The sequence below is a fragment of the Macrobrachium nipponense genome, chromosome 8 (genome assembly GCF_015104395.2).
Source record: "Macrobrachium nipponense isolate FS-2020 chromosome 8, ASM1510439v2, whole genome shotgun sequence".
Classification (NCBI taxonomy): domain Eukaryota; kingdom Metazoa; phylum Arthropoda; class Malacostraca; order Decapoda; family Palaemonidae; genus Macrobrachium; species Macrobrachium nipponense.
Genome location: NC_087203.1, coordinates 93,203,948 through 93,231,447, shown reverse-complemented (window position 1 = coordinate 93,231,447; position 27,500 = coordinate 93,203,948).

Here is a 27,500-nt window from a genome sequence, read left to right as displayed (position 1 = left end):
CACAGCTCCCAGCATAACAAAGCAAATAAAGCAATGCAAGTAGGCAGACAGACACAAGCGATGCACGGCGTACAGAGTATGTTATTACACAGCTCACAAATTGCGTGCATCGTGCAATTAAAAGCATCTGCAGTTATTACCTTCCTTGCAACCAGACTACCAAACGACCACTGACATTTGGTGACATCTCAAACCATGTTTTAATATAGTATACATTTTTGCCATATCTAGTCATAATAAGGAATATCAAGCAGACAAATCCTGCTGTCCTAATTTAGCAAGTAAATATTATCCATTGGAAACGATTTATTTACCTAATTGCCCAGCGATCGCAACGTATTCCGATTCACCGCCAGAAGTACATTTGTATTAATGTGAATGCGAATGTTCTGCATTGTATCTGATATCAAACTATTAACTTAGTAACACTAGACTGTGCCTGCCTCACAGTATTCCTTCCATGATATTAACAATTAGACCAATTGCTTAATTGAACGAGATCATGATAATGGGAGAAATCGGCTCCAGTAAAACACAAGACGAGCATCCCTTTAAGATTACTAATTACTCTCTCAATTATCATTACGCCACAAATTATTTCACAATTTCTTGCAATGGGGTAAATTTAAGTTTATTCTCTGGCTTATATGGTTTTATTTCATAAAACAAGACCTCATGAACTGAATGACTATTGGGTTACAAAAGTGGTTTCAGAGACAGAAAAAAATGCATTTCGCGCCCAAATTTAAACGCTAATCCTTTTCCTTTTATTATCAGATTCATTCAATGAATATGTATAAGACGTTGGTTTTCAAGCATTTCACTTCTTATTTTACCAGAATGTGATTCCATAATGGGTTTTGTTGATACCTTGTCAATGTTTACTATATATTCTCTTTTGAATTTAAACTCGAGTACAAATTTCTCCAAATACCATGGCGACTTCACATGGTAAACAAAGGCAGTTTTAAAACTGATGCTATAACATCCTTCACCCTGACTTGGAATGATCACTGAAAGAGCCAGATAATCGTCCCAAAAAGTTATTATCAGTGGATTAGAGAAGGTCGCACATCGAAGGTTAAATGAAGAAGGCACAACGTTGTACAATAACACCACCACTATATAAGAAGAGAGATCAATATACAGTAATTTCACCATTTCTGTCGTCGACAATTCACTTATCCCCACCCTTTACCTAGTAGAGAGGATTAGAGTAGGGTTAAAAGATATCAAAACGCAAATAGTTACAAAAATATAACTTTCTATTTCGGACTTGAATATGCATTGAATCTGGTAGTAATAAATAATTTATTTCACTCTGATTGCATATCACAGGAAATACAGGAACAAATGTACACAATATTGGGGAATGATAGGAATCTTAAACAATAATGCGTTAACCAAGAGTATGGTATTTTCAAACTATTACCTTTTAATACCCTCATAAGAAGGAATTTGTTGTTGAGAGCTCGCTTGTTTCTTAATAACAAGATTTGAAAAAGTTCAATATCTGTCAGTATCGTTGTCTGTGAAATTTAAGATGTTAATTAGATATTATAAAGATTTTTCTTTATCAAACTTTATAATACCAATATCTTATTGGTTAACAGTAAGTTTTACTACCTAACGCAGTGTAACCAGTAGATTGATGTATACCTGATTTCTACTTTAACCAAGATCTTCATTCACAAATTTTCCAGTCTGACTGAAATTCACTTTATTCTCCAAATTATCGTATTCCATGTTCTTGTAAAATATTGTTATTGCGTGTTTCCAAAAAGTACACATCGAGCCTTCCCAAACCGCAAATTACATTTGTTGAAGAGAATTAGGAATGGCATGTCCTGGCATTTATTTCAATCTCCAAGCGGTTATTGATCGATTACAAGTTAAACAGGAATTTTTCTTATTTCCTAGTTTTTTAGGGCCGACTCTTGCCGTCTGTAATCACGTAGAATACTGAAACAAGTAGCCATGGTTACCTCATCGAGGTCCTTCCATCTTCTTACCTCTTTCTTTTTGCTTTAGATGTGACCAAAAACCGTCAACCAACAACTATCTACATTTAGTGACTAAGTCAGTCATAGAGGACTCATAGAGCATGTTGAGAGAGAGAGAGAGAGAGAGAGAGAGAGAGAGGAGAGAGAGAGAGAGAGAGTTAAAAAATATATGCAGCTAAGTGAGTCAGGAGAAACTGCATGGTAACTAAAACAGGGATACCTTTTCTAATTAGACTGGGTAGTTCCAAATGTTTTCTCTTTGTTGTTCTCAGCGACTATCTGAATGAAAAATACTATTGCTAAACCTCACTAAAATCTACTACGAGGCACATTGATCGACTACCCGTTAGTAATCCATAAGCTGCTTGGATCAAGGTTAAACTCGGTTTGAACAGAACCTGGCAAAAATCTCACCTTTCAACTGAACTGGGTCATCGTAATGATTTCATATTTTGTATGCTGTTATGCTTGCTAAATAACCTCATATAAATTTTACGACTCCTCAAAAAACTTAAAAAATGAATGCAAAATATGGAGAGGTAGCACATCCTCAGGGATTGATCGTTTCTCTTTTACGACCAACCAAAAGTTGCCCGAAAATCTGTCAATAAATTTTAACAACTTTCCAGCAACCACCAACACTTTCACATAAACAGTGGCGGCAGAAACTTCAACATTTTATGTCTTGCAGTCGCCCACAAACAGCCCTCGTATAAAAGTCAGGCATATTTTGCACAGGAATTTTGAGAAATAACAATAAAAAAAAGAAAAAAACACAAATGAACGAGCGCAAAAATAAAACAATGCTGATGTAAAACATAAAAATGAGCATGACGATTTTTACTAATATTCTGAAATGCAAGAGAAAAGTAACGATAAATTGCAGGAGAGAGAGAGAGAGAGAGAGAGAGAGAGAGAGAGAGAGAGAGAGAGAGATTCTTCAATTAAAAGTTTGGAGATTTTGAAAAACCCGAAATGAAGCCCATATTACAAGGGTTTATGACAACATATCTCACTTGACATCAAAGAAGACTTACATGATTGTATGGATGAGGGAAGATGGAAGCTGTCAATGAAATACATTAATATTAAACGTTCTATCCATACATGCACCCATATTATAATATATATATATATATATATATATATATATATATATATATATATATATATATATATATACATATATGTTTATATATATATGTTTATATATATATGTTTATATATATATATGTTTATATATATATATATATATATATATCTATTATATATATATATCTTATATATATGTATATATATATATATATATATATATATATATATATATATATATATATATATATATATTTATATGTGTGTTGTGTGTGTGTATGGATAGATATATAATCACACAAGATAAAATACAGTATAACCATGAGAGTGACGTTAATCACATGCAAATCAAAAGACTACACAATATTCTATTGTTACTGAAAGCCTACGCAAATGTGGCAAAGCGAATCATTCAACAAAATAAAATAATAAAAAAAATATATCGGGATTTCCAAACATTCAAGTAGCGTGGAAGAAAAGACATAAGCTCACACACGAAGTAAATGTAAGAGTCTTTCTCCGGTGGTCAGCAGCTCAGCACACAATCAGAGTGGTTGCATTTTTGCTCAGCTAAGCGCGCGAGAAAAAAATTTCCTAAAAAATGTGTATTAAAAAAAAAAAGTGGAAAATATTCAAACCAGCGAAAACCGCGTTCGTCCGTCGGTATCTGGACCTCGACTAAAACATTGAGATGCGTTTTATTTACGTCGGCTTTTCATATCTTTATCTGCGCCGTATTCGTATTCCCGAATAAAAAAAAATCCGGTGGAGGGGTGGGGGTGGGGTTATTAATTCCTCGAGGTTTCCGTTCTAATTGCGCTTTCTCCATGGAATAACGGCGTATCTTGGTTTTTAATTCCTTATTTTTTTTAATATTATCTCTCTCTCTCTCTCTCTCTCTCTCTCTCTCTCTCTCTCTCTCTGCCTTTGCTGTTTCATGAGCCCCATCCTCCCTTAGAGATTAGGAAACTGGTTCTTTCGTACGAACATTCATCGGATTGGCGGAATAATTCGAGATATGAATGTCCTCTTGGAGCTTTATTCGGTTTATGCGCATGCGCGAAAGGAAAAAAAAATGAACAAACAAAACGGGGGCCAACGGTGGAGAGAGAGAGAGAGAGAGACCGAGAGAGAGAGAGAGAGAGATGCTTGAGGTTATTGTATAATGGGCTTCAATGTGCAAGAACGCCAAAAATGAATATTCGGCTTTTCATGTCTCAGCCTTGCGAAGGAAAAGCTGAAAATCAATATTAGTGCTCTGTTTACACAGTACGTTCGTTTTACCTTCCTTTCAAGGAGAAGAAAAAAAAAAAAAATAAAAAAAAAAAATAAAAAAAAAAAAAAATAAAAAAAAAAATAAAAAATCCTTCTATTACAAACTGGTTCAAGAGTTAATGTGAAGCCTGAAGTTCCGTGACCTAGGAGAAGTTCCGGGAAAGACTATATTATAGCAGAGGGGAACACAGCAACTGAATGAAGTTAATGATGAACGCACCGGCCCTCCCTCGCATTTGCGCACGCACACCCACAAAATACACACACACGCACACGCACATTATATATATATATATATATATATATATATATATATATATATAATATATATATATATATATATATATATATTACTATTTTTTTTATTAAACCCGTTTTCTTTTATTAATTCTTATTACTTCTTGAAGAATTTAATCCAAACTTTAAACTGTACTCATTTCCCGTTAGTATATTGTCCAAAAAAATTACAAATCTGCTTGGAATAACATTCATTCACTTTCTTGATTAGAGTACGAGGATGGCAAAACCAGGTAAAATTCTGACTCGAACATAAAATGAACAAACATTGATGGAAACTGAGCAATAATAATAGTTATTATGTTACGAGAACACTTCAACCATGGAGTACGAAGAGATTTCGTCTACAGAAGATAATGAGTTGAGCTATTCATGAAATGGCTTGTACTTCTTTCCGTTCGCTCTCATGAAGTCTGAAAATAAGGAAATAGGTCGTGAAAACTATCTAATATCTGTCATTTTAATTTTATTTTTCTTGTTATTTTCTCAATAGTTCCTTTAATTATATTTTCAATTATATTCGCTGCCAATTTATGACAGGAGAGATTATGGTCAAGAAAATTCAGGCGAGTCAGTGATTTGGAAAGAAAGAAGTAATAATAATCTTAGTTTTATTATTGTTAGTCTAGAATGTCAATGATTACTTCAATTTGAAATGGAAGCAATACAAAAAACTTAAAAATTACAAACGTGTTAATCGTTTCAGAATTACTTCCAATTCACGACATCCGTGAAAAGAGAGTATTGAGATATATTTTGCCTGGGCTAAACGATATTAAATAATATAATTGCTTTGTCTCTTGACAAACCAGCAAAACATTTGAATCTCAATAAAAGAATAATTAAAACGCTACAAAAAGCAAATATATTAAATGAGAAAAATAACATATTAAACATACTGTCAAATTAATCAGGGAAATTTTTGCCGAGGCCCTAACCGAAATTAAATAATATAATTGCCTGGTCTCTTACAAATCATAAAAAAATTAATTCTGAATACATTAATAAATAAATATATCAATAACAAAAAAATATTCTAAAATCAGAAAAATCAACACCGTCATATTAATTACTCAGAAATTTTAGCTGGGATCCGAACCGAAATTACATAATGTAATTAGCCTGTCTCGTGACAGAGCAGCAAAACATTTGCATCTAAATAAAAAAAAAAGTTAAATATCTAATAAAAAATGAATCTTCTTCAATAAAAAAAAAATGGCAGACACACTATCACATTAATTAGCAAAGGCCCTCGGATGACGTTGGTGCCGAAATCATCGTTGCCAATTTAGCAGTTTTCAACAATAGGCCGATAGCTTTACTACGAACTGTTTCCATGAATTTTAGCCGTCATTGTAATGCAATATTGATGCAATTGCTCTAATATTTATGCATACTGCAAACAGATAAGCGAAAATAACTTATTTCCAAGGTTTTGTTTAGGTTGGACCCGAGTTTTGGCGGGTAAACACAGACCAATTGGTAACAGTGGCCGAAATGTCAGAAGGAAGCTGCTCTGTTTACAGTAACTGACGACACCGATTAAGCACAAACGAGAAAGGAATTATGTAGGAATATCCCTCTGCTCAAGAGGAGAAATGAGAACAGTTGGGGGAAAAAGACTTTGGAATCACGCATAATCAAAACAAATGGGAATGCGTTACCGGCCGATGGAATGGATGGAAAATTCCTGTCAAAACTTCAGAATGAAATATTGAAAACTTCTTGTGAAACAAAGTATCCAGGGCAAATTTGAGCTCAAGCGATTATTAATAAAGGAGGAAACTCTGTTTTAATAATGCGATTATTTTTCTTTTTAATAATTAGCTCGAGGGTAGCTACGGATACACTGAAAAAAGCGTTATAAGTCTATATAGTCCAATATTCGGTGGAAAAAAAAGTAAAAAGAATGAATAAAAAACGATAACAATACATATGTTTAAAATGCTCTTCAAAATAAAACTGAAATGTGTTTTTCAAGGACGCAAGAAACTAATTATCTAATGAAAAATAAAAAACATGAACATTAAATGAAAAGACAAACATTATACCAGGAGCGTTCGGCATGAACCAAATGAAGTACTCGAAGACAGAAATCATTATCATTAGGCCAGGAAAAATAAACTAAATAAAAATATGAAAAAGACAAGCGGAAGAAAAGTCACGGTCGTAAACCCTGTTACTAAGCTAAACGTCAGCCGAGTTGCGTCAACTTTATTTCTTTAAACCTTCCCGTCTTTTAACAGTAAGTTCGTATTCAATGAGATTACCTCGACACGTACGGATTCCCCTGACGCTAAAAAAGGCTTCCCCGAACATGAAGTGTTTGTTTTGTCAGAGCTGCTTATCTTCTGACGAGATTTTATTTTTTTCTTCTATTATTTTTTTTCGTTCCTGCTTGGATTGGTTTTCTGAGGGGATCCCTTTCAAGGAAGCTTATAAAGAGGAGGGAAAACTCACATTCGAAGGAACAAAGCGGAATATCCCCACTCGCATTATATGGCTATTTTCGCTGTCTCCACGCCATCTTGAAACTTTTTTTTTTTAAGCGTTATTGGCTTACTTCTACTAGTCTATCGATTCTCCTTTTTAGAGCTTCAGTCGGGTCACTGTTCAAAGGGTTGGATGTTTTGTTGATTCTTAAAAACTGAGCCACTTTTTCTTCATACTTCTAATTTTGAAAGCATAACCGTTAACAAAATATGACCCGTGACCTCAAATAGTGGACCTCATAGTGGCCAAAAAAAAACTGGTTGCAAAATGTCCCAGATAGTCGACCGTGATTATAAAGTAAAAACTTACTAGTGATGCAAAAAAAATCTTTTTTTTGCAGAAGTTAAAAGTTCTCTTTATAATACTTAATTATAATTAGTTGCATTATTCAGCGTTTTTCGCACCGAGGTGAACTGCAAAAACAAAAAGTTCGATAGACAACCTCCTTCCAAAAATCAATGAATAAATAAATAAATAAAATATAAAATAAAATAAAATAATCGCAGTGAAACCTTTTTACAATTTTTTTAATATCGGAAGCCATACCAATTGCAACAGGGAAAGCCAAGTATAAATATCCAAAATTCAACAAATACATCGGCGTAATCCACGTGCTCTGATCGACTCGACGCGGGGAACAAGGGGCTTTAAACATCAAGAAAGAATTTGCACCTGAGAGCAATACCACGCTTACAGAAAAAGGGAATCTGCCAATAAAGTATGTACACACCTATATATCTCCTACCTTTTAACATTATAATCGTTCGCTTACTCGGGGAGTAAGCCTACAAGCTATTAGGTTGTTTTTGTTGTAATGTTCTTGTGTTGTTGAAAATAAGTCATGTGCATGTTAAACAGTAGAGAAACACTAGTGAATTTAATTTTCGTTAGTGAAACAACGCTCTATTTGACCGTAGATTTTAGCACAAGCCTCAAGTAAGCTGGAGGTCGGAACACCCCTTGATATATTAATAAGTTTCACTAATACTATTGGCATTATATTTTTCTGCAATTCTTGTTTTCCCTTTTCCCCACTGACGGACTAAGTGTTTTCTAAACTAAATCTGGTGAATTGGTTCACAACGAAATCATATAACTGGCAACTCAACCGGGAAAAAGCTCCACTATCACTACGACTCTCATTCTTGGATAAAAACTCTTGTGTTTAGCCAACTGTATTAATCGGTGATATTCCAAAGGTTCTCAAAATTATATTAATTTAAATGACGAAACGGCAATCAGCAACACTCAATGAAAAAAAAAAGGCTATAACATAAACTTTAATCCTCGATGACTGAGTTTCAACAAGAATTGTATGGTATACAGTGAAATAATTCTAATTAAATATAAATATTTAACTTTTACACACACACACATATATATACATGTATGTATGTATGTATGTATGTATGTATGTACGTATATATGGGTATGCACTGTATTTGCGTATATATTATATAATATATATATATATATATATATATATATATCCTTATATATAATAAATTAGCTACGCAAATACATGTATGCATACACAGATATATATACATTATACATACATACATACAATGTAGATTCAACAGTGAAATGTGATACTGAAGCATTAAAAATAAATAAAAATAAAATGGTAATGCATATATACAGTGTAACAACAACGCAACAAGAAGGAAAACAACACATATGAAGGGAACGACCTAACATGCACAAATATATTATGAATCCCAGACTCCCAAACCATGAATGTCGTCAACAACGAGGCCATAAAACAGGAAGTTAACGAGCTGGTTAGTGGGTCCCCACAGGTACCACGTTTATTTGGTAAGGTCACAATAAAGAGCTGATGATGATGGCAATCATGTGAAATCAAGTGAAATGTAGCGCAAGAGATGACAAAAATATCGAGAGTATTCACACAGACAAATACGAGCAGACATACGTGCTGGAGCCTATACATAACACGCGCGTTGCTGCAGTCAGTCAAGATCCTAAACAGTGAACATATTATTTCAGAACAACGAAAATCACAGCACCCGTGAAAAATAATATTATTATGGAATCGATGACGTATATGATTTTTCTTAAAGACCAAACTAATAGGAAAATTTCACTGTTGAGGGAACTGGAAAAGTAATAAATCATACATGTTGTATTGCTTAAAATTGCATAATATTAACATTCTTACGTACAGAAAACGCGTAACGTCAGAAAAAAAAAATTAAATGGAAACATACATTGACATTCTGTTTGTAATGATCTGAAGAAGAGATTAAAAGAAAGTAACATTAAGAAACGCGCACGTGTGTGTATGCATAATGTCTTTATATTACCTTTTAATACAGACAATATTGCTAAAGGCATTGGTACGCTTTTTATTTGGTGAATAACACTTCTTGTGCAGGAAACCAAAAAAGAGAGAACTCTTTCCCTTTGTCAAATATAAACGAAAACACGTCCGCTGGCTTGGCGGATTATGGCCAGAGGGTCTCGGGGAATAAAGTACCTAGCGAAAATAATAAAGGCCTACTCTGGGTGCAAGCAAAGGAAACCGCTTCAAAGAGACCCACGAGAGACGGGGAGACAATTGGGACAACTTCTGGTCATATTGGCGAACTTTCTCGAAGTGAGGTGGCCGCTGTTAACTCTGTCCCTCTCCAGAGACTGCAATGGGACAGCCAGGTGTCATACACGTAATTCTGGGTGAAATATTTACTCGGAAAGTTCAAGATTCACCACCTAAATCATTCATCATTTTACACAAGCAATTAAATTTTCATCATCTTACTCCTTATGAATCTTTGTAATTTCCTTCCTTGGTTAATTATTTCTTATTCTATCCTACTAGCAGACTCGAGCTTTCTCTACAAGTTTTATTCTCAAAATACAAGAGCAATTAGATATGCTTAAATAAACACCATGTTCTTTGGAAGCTTGAATTTCAAGCCAATGGCCCCTATAGGCCTGTTCCATATGATTCATGTCCGTATTGCAATGCAGATAGTGCTGCCATATATTACTTTCGTGTATAATTTTTGTCTGTTTGATACCCAAATATCCGTCAGCCTGCCCACTGTTTGATTTGCCTTTTGTATCCTTTCAGTCAATTCCAACTTCAGAGAATCTGGATTGGATTATACTCTAAAACATTTACAGGACTCAGACCCATTTATCTTTTCATCCCTTTGTGCATCCTTCATATAGTACTTTTTTCAGCTTTCCAGATATACGACGTATTCTATTAACTAAACTTTAGATGTAGTACTCTAGTGTATTGCTGATTAAAATCACTATCCATGTGTATTGTGAATATGGTTAAGAAAAACGCCGCCATAGAAACCAGTCTACGTTTTCTGCAATAGTTTTTTCTACCAACCTCAGGAAACACACGGGGAACGTTTTTTTTTTTTTTTTTTTACAGTATTGTTAATATACCAACTTTTTGTTGGCTTAAATCTTCTCTCTCATCACGACGGGAAATGGAATCAAGTCATGCTCTCGTCAAAACGACAAGTTAACGCTGTGAAGAATATAAGCAGATGTTAGAATTACCACAGAAATTGAGGTTTTACACACATAAATAAGTTCACATAAGCTCACACGCACATATATGAACATTTATAAAAGCTATCCACGTTAAATTATTACAAAATGTTAAAGTTTCATAGGCCCAACCATAAGTTAAGGGTAATGGTACAAAAAACGAATCACAGAAATGGAAGCAATTCAACAGAAGCCAATAAGATCGATTCCTTGACAGTCATAATTATTTAGTCATGAAACAAAAAAATTAATTGAACTTTATCCCATCATCGCTGATATTCTTTTTCGACGCAGACTTGTGAAACAGAGACTGAAATTGTTCGTTAGAATTTTAAGTACTCAAGTCTGAACACCCAGAGGTATTGAACAGTAAGATATCTATACAAGAAACTCCTGGCAATAATCAAAACTTAAGTCTAACATTAAAAAATAATCTGTAAAACAGATTTACAATATTAAATGCCTCTTATATCTTTCAGCAAAATGTAGTGACAGCTGTATCAAGAATATCTCAGCCTTGAATGGAAAGCCGTAAGTACTAAGTCGCAGTCATTGCATATGCAATATCACTGCCAGCAAGATTTGCACATGGCCTCCGCTCGAGTCCTTGGCCATTTGGTGTAGGAATCTGTTCGAGCCCTGATTTACAACGCCATGACTATCCGCTAGGATGTGAAGAGAAGCTCTGCTGACATCGTGGATTCAAAGTACGGCGAAAGTAGAAAGAAGAAGAAAAATAGAAAAATGGAACAATAGCAAGAGAGGTCACATCCTGTGAAACGCGCTGTGAATGAAGTAAACATTTTGAAAATTGTAATATCCACAGGGTCCTCTTTTTGAGTTCTGTACACTTTTAGATACGTTTGCCAAGTAATTATGAAGCCCGTAGCAGGATTCTAACCCTCATCCAGAGTGTCACGTATATATATATATATATATATATATATATATATATATATATATATATATATATATATATATATATATATATATTATATATATATATATATATATATATATATATATCATATCTCAGCCTCAATAAGCAATAAAAGCGATTGCCTACTTGGCTACGATGGACCTGGAAGAGTTTATTCCAGCTCTTATATGGAATAGAATGGAATATAGAATTTAGGCCAAAGGTCAAGCACTGGGACCTATGCGGCCATTCAGCGCTAAAAGGGAAATTGACAGTGAGAGTAGAAAGGTTTGAAAGGTGTAACAGGAGGAAACCTCAAAGCAGGTTGCACAATGAAACAAGTGTTAGGAGAGGATGGATGGCAAGATGGAAGAGAGAATATGAATGTAGGTACACCCAAAAGGAATGAAAGGGGTTGCAGCTACGGGGCGAAGGGACGCTGCATGTTATTACAGATAAATATATCCCAGAAAGGCATCTCTAAAATATACCGTTAAGAAAGTCTTAAAAGCCACAAAAGCGTTGCATGAAAGAAACGACGACACCACCGGATATCGAGGAGAATGAAAATGACGAAGTGAACAAACAGCGTAAAATCCGAGCAGACACTGGCAGACGGAAGGTGTCAAGATGAGATAAGATATTAAGCAAATACATGTTTGGTGTTTGCCGCGTGTACTGTTCCATTTCCCTCCGTCAGGTGATAATAAGGTGGCGCGGCGTGGAGGAGTGGGTTAGGTCGTCAATAGACTTAAGTCAAGTTAAGCAACACTGGCTCTGGTCAGTCGTTGGATGGGTGACCGCTCTCCTCGGCGTTGATCCTTGGGAAAGGATCTTTACCATAATTTCCTCAGTCTACTCAGCTGTAAATGAGTACCTATCCCTGATGGGGTAGGGTCCAGCTATGGGGTTAAATAGCAAAACTCAAGCAATGATGGGAAAGAAATGAAAGATTAAACGACAACGACGTAAATGGAACCTCTGGCAACAGAGGAGCTTCGTCCGGCAACCAGGTATTCAACCCAATTTGAAGGGGAAGACGGTCAGGTACTTGGAGGTCGTCATCCAGCAACTGATCACCACAACGACAATAATCAACAGCCTGAGATTGGAGCTACAGAGGCAAAAAAAAAGGAAGAAATGGACAAGAGAAGGAAAATAAGGAAATATGGAGATGCTACATCAGAAGCAACCCGACGGAGAGAGGATATAGAAGGAGATTGGTCAACATCTGGAATGAGAGGAATAACACCCCCCAAACAGAGCAGAGGCTGGCAGACCAAGCAAGGAACATAAAGAAAAAGAACTGGCTCTCCCCAACAGAAAGAGAAGAACTGGAAAGGAAATGTCACACGACAACGAATTACACGAAGACGAACTGAGAGACGATGCCACAGAAGACGACAGGGAGGATGAGGTATCAAACAACGACACACGAAGAAACACCGACGAAAGTAACAGAGAGGACGGAATGGGTAGACAAGATTAGACAATGGATGGAGCCAGATACAGAGAGAACAAAGATCCCCTCCATGAAAGCCTACAACACCAGAAATTAAGGGAGAAAACAAGTGAGGTCAATGAAATACTGGGCATAATACAGACCACCAGTATCACAGAAACAAATAACTTGACATATGCAGGAGCAAGATTAGTAGCAGAAAACTGATGGGAATTCGAACACCAACACCACCAGCACAACCACCACACAAAGCAACCAAAACAGCAACCTCCTTGGAAAAGGCGCCTGGAAAAGCAAATCATGGTGATGAGATCTGACTTGAGTAAACTGAAAGAGATGGCAGAAAAAAGGCTAAGAAGCAAGAAAACAAGGGAGGAACTCAACGAGAAATACAAAGTACAAGAAAGGGGATTAAACAACACAATAGAAGATGTAAAAACAGAGGCTTAAGGCCAAAGCACATAAGATCCAACGGTACTTATGAAACAGGAATAAGGGATACCAACAGAACAAACTATTCGGAACCAACCAGAAAAGACTATACAGCCAAACTAAGAGGGGAAGATAACCACCCAGAAATTCCCGAAGCCGAACCAAGTAAGAGACTCTGGGAAAACATATGGAGCAATCCGGTATCACACAACAAACATGCAACATGGCTCCAGGAAGTCAAGGAAGAAGAAACAGAGAGAATAAAACAAAGATTCACAGACATCACGACAGACACAGTCAGACACCAACTAAGAAAAGCCAAACTGGAAAGCCCCAGGTCCAGATGAAGTCCATGGATACTGGCTCAAAAACTTCAAGGCCCTACACCCACGAATAGCAGGAACAACTCCAGCATTGTATCTCAAATCACCAAGCACCCAAATGGATGACCACAGGAAGAACATCCTTAGTACAAAAAGACAAGAGTAAGGGAAATATAGCCAGTAACTACAGGCCTATCACCTGCCTACCAATAATGTGGAAAGTTACTAACAGGTATCATCAGTGAAAGGCTATACAACTACCTAGAGGAGACAAACACATCCCCCACCAACAGAAAGGCTGCAGAAGGAAGTGTAGGGGCACAAAAGACCAGCTCCTGATAGACAAAATAAAAGGTAATGAAGAACAGTAGGAGAAGGAAAAAACCAACCTAAGCATGGCATGGATAGACTATAAGAAAGCCTTCGATATGATACCACACACATGGCTAATAGAATGCCTGAAAATATATGGGGCAGAGGAAAATACCATCAGCTTCCTCAAAAATACAATGCGCAACTGGAATACAATACTTACAAGCTCTGGAATAAGACTAGCAGAGGTTAATATCAGGAGAGGGATCTTCCAGGGCGACTCACTGTCCCACTACTCTTCGTAGTAGCCATGATTCCCATGACCAAAAGTTTTACTACAGAAGATGGATGCCGGGTACAACTCAAGAAAAGAGGCAAACAGAATCAACCATCTGATGTTCATGGACGACATCAAGCTGTATGGTAAGAGCATCAAGGAAATAGATACCCTAATCCAGACTGTAAGGATTGTATCTGGGGACATCAGGATGGAGTTTGGAATAGAAAAATGCGCCTTAGTCAACATACAAAGGCAATAGTAACGAGAACTGAAGGGATAAGGCTACCAGATGGGAGCAACATCAAACACATAGATGAGACAGGATACAAATACCTGGGAATAATGGAAGGAGGAGATATAAAAACACCAAGAGATGAAGGACACGATCAGGAAAGAATATATGCAGAGACTCAAGGCGATACTCAAGTCAAAACTCAACGCCGGAAATATGATAAAAGCCATAAACACATGGGCAGTGCCAGTAATCAGATACAGCGCAGGAATAGTGGAAATGGACGAAGGCAGAACTCCGCACCATAGATCAGAAAACCAGGAAAACATATGACAATACACAAAGCACTACACCCAAGAGCAAATACAGACAGACTATACATAACACGAAAGGAAGGAGGGAGAGGACTACTAAAGTATAGAGGACTGCGGTCAACATCGAAAACAGAGCACTGGGGCAAATGGCTGGGACAAAAACCAGTGAAGACGAGTGGCTAAAGAGTGCATGGGAAGAAGGACTAATAAAAGCAGACGAAGACCCGAAATATACAGAGACAGGAGAAAGACAGAAAGAACAGAGGACTGGCACAAACAAACCAATGCACGGACAATACATGAGACAGACTAAAGAACTAGCCAGCGATGACACATGGCAATGGCTACAGAGGGGAGAGCTAAAGAAGGAAACTGAAGGAATGATAAACAGCGGCACAAGATCAGGCCCTAAGAACCAGATATGTTCAAAGTACGATAGACGGAAATAACATTTCTCCCATATGTAGGAAGTGCAATACGAAAAGTGAAACCATAAACCACATAGCAAGTGAATGCCCGGCACTTGCACAGAACCAGTACAAAAAGAGGCATGATTCAGTAGCAAAAGCCCTCCACTGGAGCCTGTGCAAGAAACATCAGCTACCTTGCAGTAATAAGTGGTACGAGCACCAACCTGAAGGAGTGATAGAAAACGATCAGGCAAAGATCCTCTGGGACTATGGTATCAGAACGGATAGGGTCATACGTGCAAACAGACCAGACGTGACGTTGATTGACAAGGTCAAGAAGAAAGTATCACTCCAATTGATGTCGCAATACCATGGGACACCAGAGTTTGAAGAGAAAGAGAGGGAAAAATTGGCGGATAAGTATCAAGATCTGAAAATAGAAATAAGAAGGATATGGGATATGCCAGTGGAAATCGTACCCATAATCATAGAGCACTAGGCACGATCCCAAGATCCCTGAAAAGGAATCTAGAAAAACTAGAGGCTGAAGTAGCTCCAGGCTCATGCAGAAGAGTGTGATCCTAGAAACGGCACATATAGTAAGAAGAGTGATGGACTCCTAAGGAGGCAGGATGCAAACCCGGAACCCCACACTATAAATACCACCCAGTCGAATTGGAGGACTGTGATAGAGCAAAAAAAAATAATAATAATAATAATAATAATAATAATAATAATATCCTTTATTTCGGTTCAGGGCCATATACAATGAATATACAAAATACACAGTAACATACACAATCTAGATATAGAGTCAACATCATAGGAAAAAATGAGTAATCGGCACTTATCCACAAAATAGCTGAGGTAGCATAAAAGATAGTAATCATAATACTGGTAATAGTAATAATATTGGTGAGAAAAAAAAATGCATTGAGAGTTATAACAGTTAGTGCACAGATTATATAACTTAAATTTCAAACTAGAGACCTTAGGCGGTTACAGTAGTCAGGTTCAGAGGGCTAAATACATAAATTGAATGTATAAAAAAAAAAACTTTAACTTGATAGTAATCACAGAAATAATGAAAAAATAAAATATCAGCAATAAATATAATAATGACAAAATCTGCAGATGACATCTTGCTAATACAGAGATTAAGTCCTTCAGAGGACAAAGGCCTCATTTTCCCATCTTTCCCACAATTTAGATCTTCTTCTTGCTTCACTCCTTAGGATGCTTTGTATGAGCGAGTTGGCCGCTGTTTCTCACTCGGGTTACCAGGCTGGACATCTCTCTGCATGAGTTGCCTTCTCAGAAGTCGCCGTATGAAAGTTACCCAATGAGAAAATGGGTTGGCTGGGAGAAGTCAGGCTCAATATTAATTTTCGTTGACGTGATATAACTCCTAAAATGTCAAATGCGTAATAGGAGAGAGTTAAAAATAAAAAACACTTAGTATATACTGACCTCAATCACTACCATCAATTTTCTCTTTTCGAAAACAGGCTTCAAGGTCAGACATCCACTTACGGCAATTAGAGTAACAACCAAAGAGTTTAATGGGCTGGAGATTGTGGGTAATGTACTGAACCGATTAAATTATTATTTTAGTAAAAATTTACATTTTGCCCTAAGAGAGGCGGATAAAATGGACACATCCATTAATTAGGAAGAAATCAGTCCGTTCATTTTAATGGAGAACTAGTTAACTTTTTGAAAGCAATGAAATAAGATATTTGAACCGTCCGCTCATTTACTCTGGTTTGAGGGTCTTCATGCCAGCTTGAATCTTGACTGCCTTGCACACACACTCACACACCAACACACACACACACACACACAGAGAGAGAGAGAGAGAGAGAGAGAGAGAATGCTCTAATAAAATCAATATTAACCATTCAATAACGAATCTATCATGAAGCATACTATGAGAAAACTAGCTCTTTTTTATGAGTTAGTACAGTAATAAAACAAAAAGAACAATAGCAATTCTAATGGTAAAATCAATCCTTATTACATTCAGAAATAGACATTTTCTCCGACAACTATATCACCGTTCAAGTTAAATACGCGCGTAAAAACTAATAAGCGATATTCGGGTAGTTCTTAAATGCAATAATTTAAAAAAATGTAACGGTAATGGTCGTTCTTACTACATGTGGCAAGGAGGCAATGGATAATGTATTGAAATAAAAAATCTAGGGGCTGCTACTCTCACTGCTGAGTTTATAATGCAAAACCTTCGATTAGGTAACTAAAGCCAAAAGAAACATTAAAATTAAGCACTGGAGGTATATGAAAAACTAACAAAAAAAAAGTATCCACGTAACATTCATCATCAAGTCTTGACAGCAGCACCAGAAACATCTTAAAATCTTAAAATACTCATATACATAGCAGTTTTAAAACATAAACACTGGCAACTAGGAACGATCTTCACAAGTTGATGACTTCGAACCGATTTTCTTGTTAAAAATAGTCAAGGATAGCAGATTTCACGTACAGTCAAGGAGTCTCTCCACCCGTTCTCTTATTTCGGGAGTTGACGCTGAGGGTTTTGAGAAATCAGAGGGTAAAGGGGAGTCAGGTGGCACTGATAAAATGCCGTTGACTCCGCAAGGGGAAGGGGCCACCGGGTTAGCGGGTTTACTCAGAGGGGAACGTGCTAACAACGCTTCTCTGAAAAAACGAAATAGTCCCCAAGTTATTTTGATACAGATAACTGGAATTTCCTAAACAAAGCACGCTTTATAAAGATCTCATATTTTCAACTACCATATTGGGGACCACGTTTACACAGGTGTAGGTAACGAGGGAGTTCGTGGAATAGTCTTTTGAACTCATTGACCCTTTGGCCAACCAACAGAAAAAATACAGCTTTTTAGGGCCCAAGGGAGAACATGCTAAGATCACGATTTTCTACGAATTCCTCTGTGGCGAACGCAGTGTCCTGGGCAATGGTTCAAAACGAATAAAATACAGCTTCATTAAGATTCAATTGAATTTTAGTCCTTGATATCCAGCAAGGGAAGGAAAGAAAATTATACCAAAGTGAATAAAAAAACAAATACAACTAATCATTTGCATACAAATATCTTGCCATAAAGTTTCGCCCCAAGAATGCATAATACATCTAAAGAATACAGTTACAAAACAGTCTAATAAATATATTTTTATAGAAGTAGTTTTCCTATTAAACGTTGGGACCTGAGTAAAAACTAGACAACACTTACGATTGCATTTATCCTTTACCTGCTTCATTATGAATGACTTTGTTTTGCCTGCACAAAAAGCTAGTACATCAAGGCATCGAATTCCAAATAAATAAAGGTCCATCCATTCATTCATTCATTGACTGCTTATGCTCACTTTCCCATTTCCTTGATAGATTGCCTCAATTCCAGCACCTCTTCCAATCAAGCTGTTCAGCGCTTTCTAGGTCTCTCTTCTTTCTACATGACCAAACAGCTTAGGTATCTTTTTTTTCGGTGCAACATTTTAATACAAACTACTTTGTATCATTTATAACACTCGCCTTTCACTCTTAATGCACAATCTAGCACAAATTTATCTTAACTAACCCATTCATACATTCCAAATTTGGCTACTTATGAAATAAATCATCATTCCTTGACTAGGTAGAGTGGCGTTTTCTTCTATTAAATAAATTCCGGATATTGATTATTTGATCTTTATATACGAAATTGTCCGATTTATACTTAGAAAAATATCCAGTCCAGGCACAAATGAAAAGCAACAACGCAGAGAAACACTAGAGACTAACTGCAAATGCACAAGAATGTCCTAATTGAAAGAAATTAAGATCCATAGAGTAGCCATAACTGTACCAACATTTATCTTTATGAACTGTTGTGCAATTTTGAAAATACTTCATCGTCTTAAAGACATGAGTGAGAGACAATAGTAACGTTGTATCATTTATCTGGACAAAAGTGAGGAGCAAGTATAAAAAATAACAATGATCAATTTCAGTAGCTAGGACACCAGCTACAAAGGATATTTGGGAATAATCCTATTGTAGTTTATATTAAATACATCACTTTTTCTTTTTGAAGCTGCTACTCAGCTAACCGTACATATACAATCAGACCAACAATGAATCAGTTAATGGGAAGAGAGAGACAGGGTTTCATTGAAGATTTAATATACCTACCTAACGCTCAGTGAATGTGTGTGTTTGTGTGTGTGTGTGTTTGTATGTGTGACCGTTACGTTACTAGAGATATGTAAAATATTGCCCTAGTAAAATATACCACGCCAGAATCCCCGTAATTAAAGAGAGCTTAATGACTACGCAAAGTTAGAGAGACGACTTAAATCCATCATGTACATTGTTTTATACTGAAGGAGTTTCCTCATTATAACAGGGGGGAACAAGTTTTCAAATAAATGATCACCACTGAAACCGTCGGTCGTCCTTTTATCAAGGGGAGATGAAGCTGTCAGATTTTACATTTATGACCTGGTTTGGAATAACGCTTCGTTGAACACTATTGCATCCGCCCACTTAGCTAGAAGGATGTTTTGCGATCATCCTTGTCTATACGTGTGATATAAAGGATCTGTCAAGGAGGATCTTGACAACCCTTGACGAAATCATCCACTAAGTCGCCCTCTTTGAGATCATGAACTTCGGAAAAAAAAACTAGCTCTGTGCTGTTGCCATGGAAACCATCTCATCCATTTCATAACAGAGGGACTATTGGGGGTTTAAGATCATCCACAGTGGGTTACGTCGTGGTCCAGTTTTCATATTGATAAATCATAAGGGTAACTGCGTACTTGGTGTAGCAAGAACAAAAGAGAACATTTCAAAGTCTGCGTCATTATCCCAAAATCAAGCAATCTATTTATTGGAAGCACAGGGGTCCTGCAGCCAACGACGAATAATTCCGAGGACACTGGACACTCAGTAGATCAATTGACAGCATCAAACTTCGAACTTTCTGTTTTATGGCAAGAGTGGGTTAAGGGGTTGGATTGCGAGGGGGAGGGGGAGGGGGAGGGTGCGGTAATATGTTTATACTGAGAGGCAACCCAGTGAACGAATTAGGAGACCAGTTTCTTTCGACACGAATAGCTTCTAAATGTACTTTGAACGAGAACTTAAGTCGAAGCACTCTCTCTCTCTCTCTCTCTCTCTCTCTCTCTCTCTCTCTCTCTCTCTCTCTCATAACTTTATGAATGAAGAAACATTGAATGTCTGAAGTTGCGTTGTACCAAGGAACAGATTTCCTTTTTGCAAACATCAAATGCAAATAATGTTTTTGTGTGTGCTTTGTTCTGCATTGGATTCAGGGAACTTAACGATCGTACAAAGGAATGCTTGCATGCAGGGAGGGGTTTAATGGACAATGGAATGAGAGAGAGCTGCATTTACAGCAAAAAAAAAATAAATGCAACAAACAAAATTCGTGAAGATATTCAAACAGCACCGAGATGAAGGTGTGCTGAAATTTATTATAACTAACTGTAGCATCTTGATAAAAACTTGGATTAAAAAGGGTGCTTGGTTCTCAAGCGGAATCCCTAAATGAATGGAAATGTACATTTTGGCATCAAATGAAATAATTAGGAACGCTAATATTCCATCGGAAGGGAAAAACATGGTTCTGTTAAATAAATACAATATTATGATAGGGAAATAACCTACCGCATGCATGCAAAGATGATGTTTCTTAATAAACAAACAACTGATCGGATCCGAGAGCCGAGAGAGAGAGAGAGAGAGAGAGAGATGAGAGAGAGAGAGAGAGCATTTGGTAAACGTCTGCTTAATAGAACCTCCTTTGCGGTGATAATCTGCAATCACCAATAAACACTGAGACTTTGATGCCAGTCAGCTGGAATTATGATACCACTTATATCTTTAACGCTACTGCTAACACTGGCACAGACTGACAACTCGGTAAATGGGAGATCTTATCCATCAGGATTATACAACTATCTTGTATCATAGTGATATACATCAGGATGATCCGCTGCAATACACACATATACATGTGTGTGTGTACATCTATGTATGTATATATATATATATATATATATATATATATATATATATATATAATATATATATATATATATATATCAGTAGAAGGATCCACAGTAATATTCTTGTTTATCCAGACGAAATTTATTTGAGGAAATATTTACAAAGATTATAGCTTCCGTCCATTCTTCTGCGGACCTGATTACTAACTGAATGATGAACATAGCATAAGACAAATATTTCCACAAATATACATCGTCTGGATAAACAAGAAATATTACTGTGGATCTTCTACTGATTTCTTAGAAGCACGATACGGTGTTTTTATATTGTATATATATATATATATATATATATATATAATATATGTAAGAATTACATTTTAGATATATATATATATATATATATATATATATATATATATATATGATATATATATATATATATATTAGAAACATTATGTATATACGTATAATGAATTGTGAAATAGGTGACTGCCACAAATACATAATGATTTTGCAAGCAACACTGGAAATTTAACACAAGTTACAAAGTCTTGCGTATAAATAGCATACTTACTACTGATCATTTGACCTACTTCATAAGCAGTTTCTGTCGCCGCTGTTAGCGCAGCATGAGAAATATCTATTCACATAAGCAACTAAATATTGTCATACAGAGTATTTGTTTGTTTATTCCACAGGAGAAAGAAAATGACGGTAGCGAGAGTACTAACTTCCGAACGAAACAACATATGAACTAATTATGCAGCTTCATTAATGGATGTTTCTGAATAATGGGATGTCTTCTAATTAACCATTCAGTTAAGCCAAAATGGCTCCCTATAAGAACTGGTTCCCTCTCCATCCGGTACTGGGATTTATTGTAAATGTAAATAATGAATCTCCGTTACGGAGGCACAAGGGAGAAAGAAAGAGCCTCGAAGGTTTTCGGTAAATATGACGAGGATCATTTACGACGTCTGATTATATAATTATATATATATATATATATATATATATATATATATATATATATATATATATATATATATATATATAGTATAGTATATATATATATATATATATATATATATATATATATATATATATATATATATATACTATATATATATATATATATATATATATATATATATATATATATATATATATATATATATCTAATAAAAGGAGCCATAAAAAACACCAAAACTGTAGAGAGAAAAGTACTATATTTCAGAGACTGCTGTCTCTCTCTTCAGGTATATGAATGAGAAAAGTTTACAGAAAAGGTGGTATTTATACCAAGAGATTCGTCCACCTTTTCTGTAAACTTTTCTCATTCATATACCTGAAGAGAGAGACAGCAGTCTCTGAAATATAGTACTTTTCTCTCTACATTTTGGGTGTTTTTATGGGCTCCTTTTATTAGATGGAATTCTGTTGTTACAGAAACACTCTTACCCGTCATATATATATATATATATATATATATATATATATATATATATATATATATATATATATATATATATATATATAAATATATATACTATATATATATATATATATATATATATAATATATTATATTACATATACTATTATATGACATGTAGTGAAAATGTAAAAAATTTCTACGAGGCTTTAAATACGAAAAAACACCCGATAAAAAGGTTTGTCGCGATTAATTAGAAATGGAAAGGAAAATCACGGTATAAAGTATTATTATTATTATTATTGTTATTGGGTTGTTGTTGTTGTTGTTGTTGTTGTTATTAATAATACGTACTACTATAATGAACAGTAATCCTGTTTGCATGAAGATATAAGCAGCATCCATGTATTCGACAGATACACATCGTAATATCACAACACAAGTTACGAACTCATTATATTATATAGTTGTCAGCATAAGGATATCTTTCGAGCTTAAATTTACTCATACTCAAAAAGCAATAGAAATCACTATTTGGGTGCTAACACGCGCAAAAGATATCAAACTTTAGCTGATGTGTTTAAATTAGTTTTCTGTGTCAGAATCAAACTTCTTTTAAATAAATATTCACTATAGAATGGTGACTGGCATATTGATAATACTATGAAAGGGACGTAACATCGATGAGAACGTAATGGAACACGTCAAGTTCTCTCTCTCTCTCTCTCTCTCTCTCTCTCTCTCTCTCTCTCTCTCTCTCTCTTACTGCGGTCCATACCCACTTACTATTCTCCATGAGAGGTTGGAATTTCCAACAAACGACCTCCTGACCTTTATACCAAAGAAATAGCCCCCAAGAAGCGAACATTTTGTTGCGTGCTTCACTGGCAATCCACGACAAAGCTTTCTTGTCAATGGGCACCATTTCCTCACTGACCTTCCATTCTTTAAAAGGGGTCATGTCAAGTCAGTGGACAGTGGACTACAGTCCTTTGTCTGAAGGAAACTTGAAGTACAAGTTTAGGATATCCCAGTGGGTGTTAAAATTTTTTCCAAGTCATTCACACAGGTTGGAATTATGTGTTTGAAAAATATGCCATACGACCTGAAAGAATATTAGCCATAGATGTCAGCCAAAAACGGTAGTCTTCGGATAGCCTCTCAAACCAGCCTTTATAATTTCATCGATTATGAAGCATAATTCAGTAACATGAGCTCCCTGAAATCCAATATATATTATTGGATTGGACTTTAAAGTTCTATTCTTAAGGTAAAAATTTCAGAGGACAACTTTCACAGTAATTGAGAAAGCTTATATATCTGGATGCAGATACAAATATCTCCATTATTATATATTTATCTTAGGTTACATTGGGAGGGATGTGGGGGGTCATGAGCGGCTCCTTAGCTAGTTGAGTTGACATGGAATAACCCTCTAAAAGTCTCTAACAGCTTTAACTTTTGATCTTCTGGATCTAACAAAAGTATAGAGGAAACTAAATAAGTGAAAATGACACAAAACTATGAAAGAATATTCCAGGACGTACCTTTGCGGATTCACAATACTAATGGGATGGAATAAAAATCCCGTTCTCAAAGCTTAACACTACAGAAAACAGGATGACCTGTAACAGCAACGAGAAGGAGAATGTAAAAGCATAGGAGGCCTCTATGAACCTGAGATAAAATAGGCCAAAAGTCTGATAAAAAAAAAAAAATAACAAAAAGTACAAAGAAAGACGTGAATTTCGAGAAAGAAGTAAAAGTTGTCCTCACACTCACTTTCTTTATCTCACGTCCCCCCCAGGGGACCAACTGCAGTGAAACAGGGTCCCCAGAAGACAGTAAAGTGTATGAGTGTGTGCTTGTATGACACACAACACACACACACATACACAGAGAGAGAGAGAAGAGTGAGAGAGAGAGAGAGAGAGGAGAGGGAGAGAGAGAGAGAGAGAGAAAATTCTCATTTGATCTTACACATACTCTCAAATTAATACTCGTTTCGCGAAGATATCTATAACAGCACCTTATTCAACGTTTCCGTGACCTTCTCAGAGGCCATCAGAAGCCTATGGCATCGCCGTTTGGGGAGGCCAAAACGTTTCTTTCTGTCACCAGTGAAAGTTATGAATATTGATAGTAAAATAATGACAGAAATGTGAAGCAAACGTTTTTCTTAAATAACATAGGATCAAAGCCAAACTTAATTACAAGTTTAAAACCACTTAATACTTGAACGAAAAAAAAATTAAAACTAAGAGGTTGGAAAAATTAACCATTTTTATCTGAATATTTTCTGATCCACAACATACTCCTTGTATTAATTCTAATGAAGAAAACGAGTATAAGCCACATCTTTTCATGGAAGAAAATGGAATTGAAATCGTTAAAGAAAATAAAAATAAAACGTCAAAAGAAGACGGCTGAAAAATACGAGTAAAATAAGCGAGAAAGGGGAATTAATTAAACTGAAGACTCCTTGGGCTAAGACGGGATGATGACGAAAGAGGTCGAATGCCTGGGGAAATAGATCTACGCGGAAATGGGAAAATGATGATAAACGAGAGAAAAAAGAAACTGAGAAATAATTTAGAAATTGGTGAAAAAACCTAGAAAGTGAAAGCAATTTTAAAATGAATAGTTCAAGATGAGAGAGAGAGAGAGAGAGAGAGAGAGAGAGAGAGAGAGAGAGAGAGAGAGAGAGAAAATGTAAGCAGAAGTAAGTAAAAATCTATAGTAGAAATTAGAAATAAATAAATGATAATTTGTTGGTATGGTGTTTGTACGATAATAATTTGTTGGTATGGTGTTTTTACGTTGGAATGCCAGAGAATCAAAATCGCGGCCACCGAGGTAAATAAATAATAGCAAATGAAAGTAAAGTGGAGGCACAAGGCAGGAAGACCAGGATGCAACACGAAGAAAGATGAGATTCAGGTGTAAAAAGTAGCCTGGTGAAGGAGAAAGTTTCATAGTAGGTAATAATTCACAACTACAGATACTAAATCTACAAGAGTAACAAGAAAACGATAAAGGCAGTAACATGTCCAGGAGAAAGGAAAACGGACCTAATACCCTTTACGAAAATAACGATAATCGTCATGAATGAAATAAGATTAGAAGTACAATCAGACCACTCAGGATAAGATGCTTGAAATGCATGATTTGTGGAAGAAGAATAAGACAACATGACAAACTAACAGGAAAGAAAGAGATAAAACGAACAGAGAGTTAAAAAGTGAAAGCCTCTGATGACTAAGCGAACGAAGACTGAAGGGTAAATGGAAAACTTGATAAACAGTAAGATAAAGAAAAGGAGAAATAGAGCTTTGCAAGAGTAGAGTAAGAGCAAATTTCGTGGAGATAACAGTATATAATCGCTGTAGTTACTAAAAGGAAAGAAAATAATGATCCACCATACAATAAAAGAGACAGAAAGGACTATAGAAAAATAGAAGCACGAGCCATAGCACGCAATAACAACTTATCTACCCGAATTTTATGGATATCTCTGAAGTGTGAATTGAGCCCTTAATCTCGGATCACCATATCTTTGAAACGGCTCAACAGTCTTTAAGCCTTTATCGAAACTACCACTTTTATATTACACTTTTAGCGACACAACCATAAAGGTTACTTGTAGTTTATAAATAAGTGTCCGTACACATATAGTACTTATGTTTATATGCATACAAAGAAATATGTTCAACCAAGTTAATTTTCTTTAACTTGACAACGTACATATTTGCATAGGAACTGGATTTGCAAAGCGCGCGCTAGAAATAGATAGGGCCATTGGATGAAAGTGGTTTGTATTCCCTCTTGTTGGATTTATGTGAAATCGTTTGAAATTTCCTATTTTCTATTTATATATTTATTTAAATTTTTAGGGGAGTTTTTTAGAATTCCACAAACCACCTAATACCACACCGAATTGACACTTGATTAAAAATGTGACGCCAAGGATTCAAAATAACTAACGAATTTCTTCCATCAAAAATAAATAAATAAATAAATAAATAAATAAATAATAATAATCAATAATAATAATAATAATTACTATAATATAATAATAATATAATAATAATAATATAGAATGCCTAAAAAATAATATGGCTAATAGAATGCCTAAAAATATATGAGGCAGAGGAAAACACCATTAGCTTCCTGAAAAATACAATGCGCAACTGGAATACATACTTACAAGCTCTGGAATAAGACTAGCAGAGGTTAATATCAGGAGAGGGCTCCTCCGGGCGACTCACTGTCCCCACTACTCTTCGTAGTAGCCATGATTCCCATGACAAAAGTGCTGCAGAAGATGGATGCCGGGTACCAACTCAAGAAAAGAGGCAGCAGAATTAACCATTCTGATGTTCATGGACGACATCAAGCTGTATGGTAAGAGCATCAAGGAAATAGATGCCCTAATCCAGACTGTAAGGATTGTATCTGGGGACATCAGGATGGAGTTTGGAAATAGAAAATGTGCCTTAGTCAACATACAAAAGGGGCAAAGTAACAAGGACTGAAGGGATAAAAGCTACCAGATGGAAACAACATCAAACACATAGATGAGTCGGGATAACAAATACCTGGAAATAATGGAAGGAGGGGATATAAAACACCAAGAGATGAAGGACACGATCAGGAAAGAATAT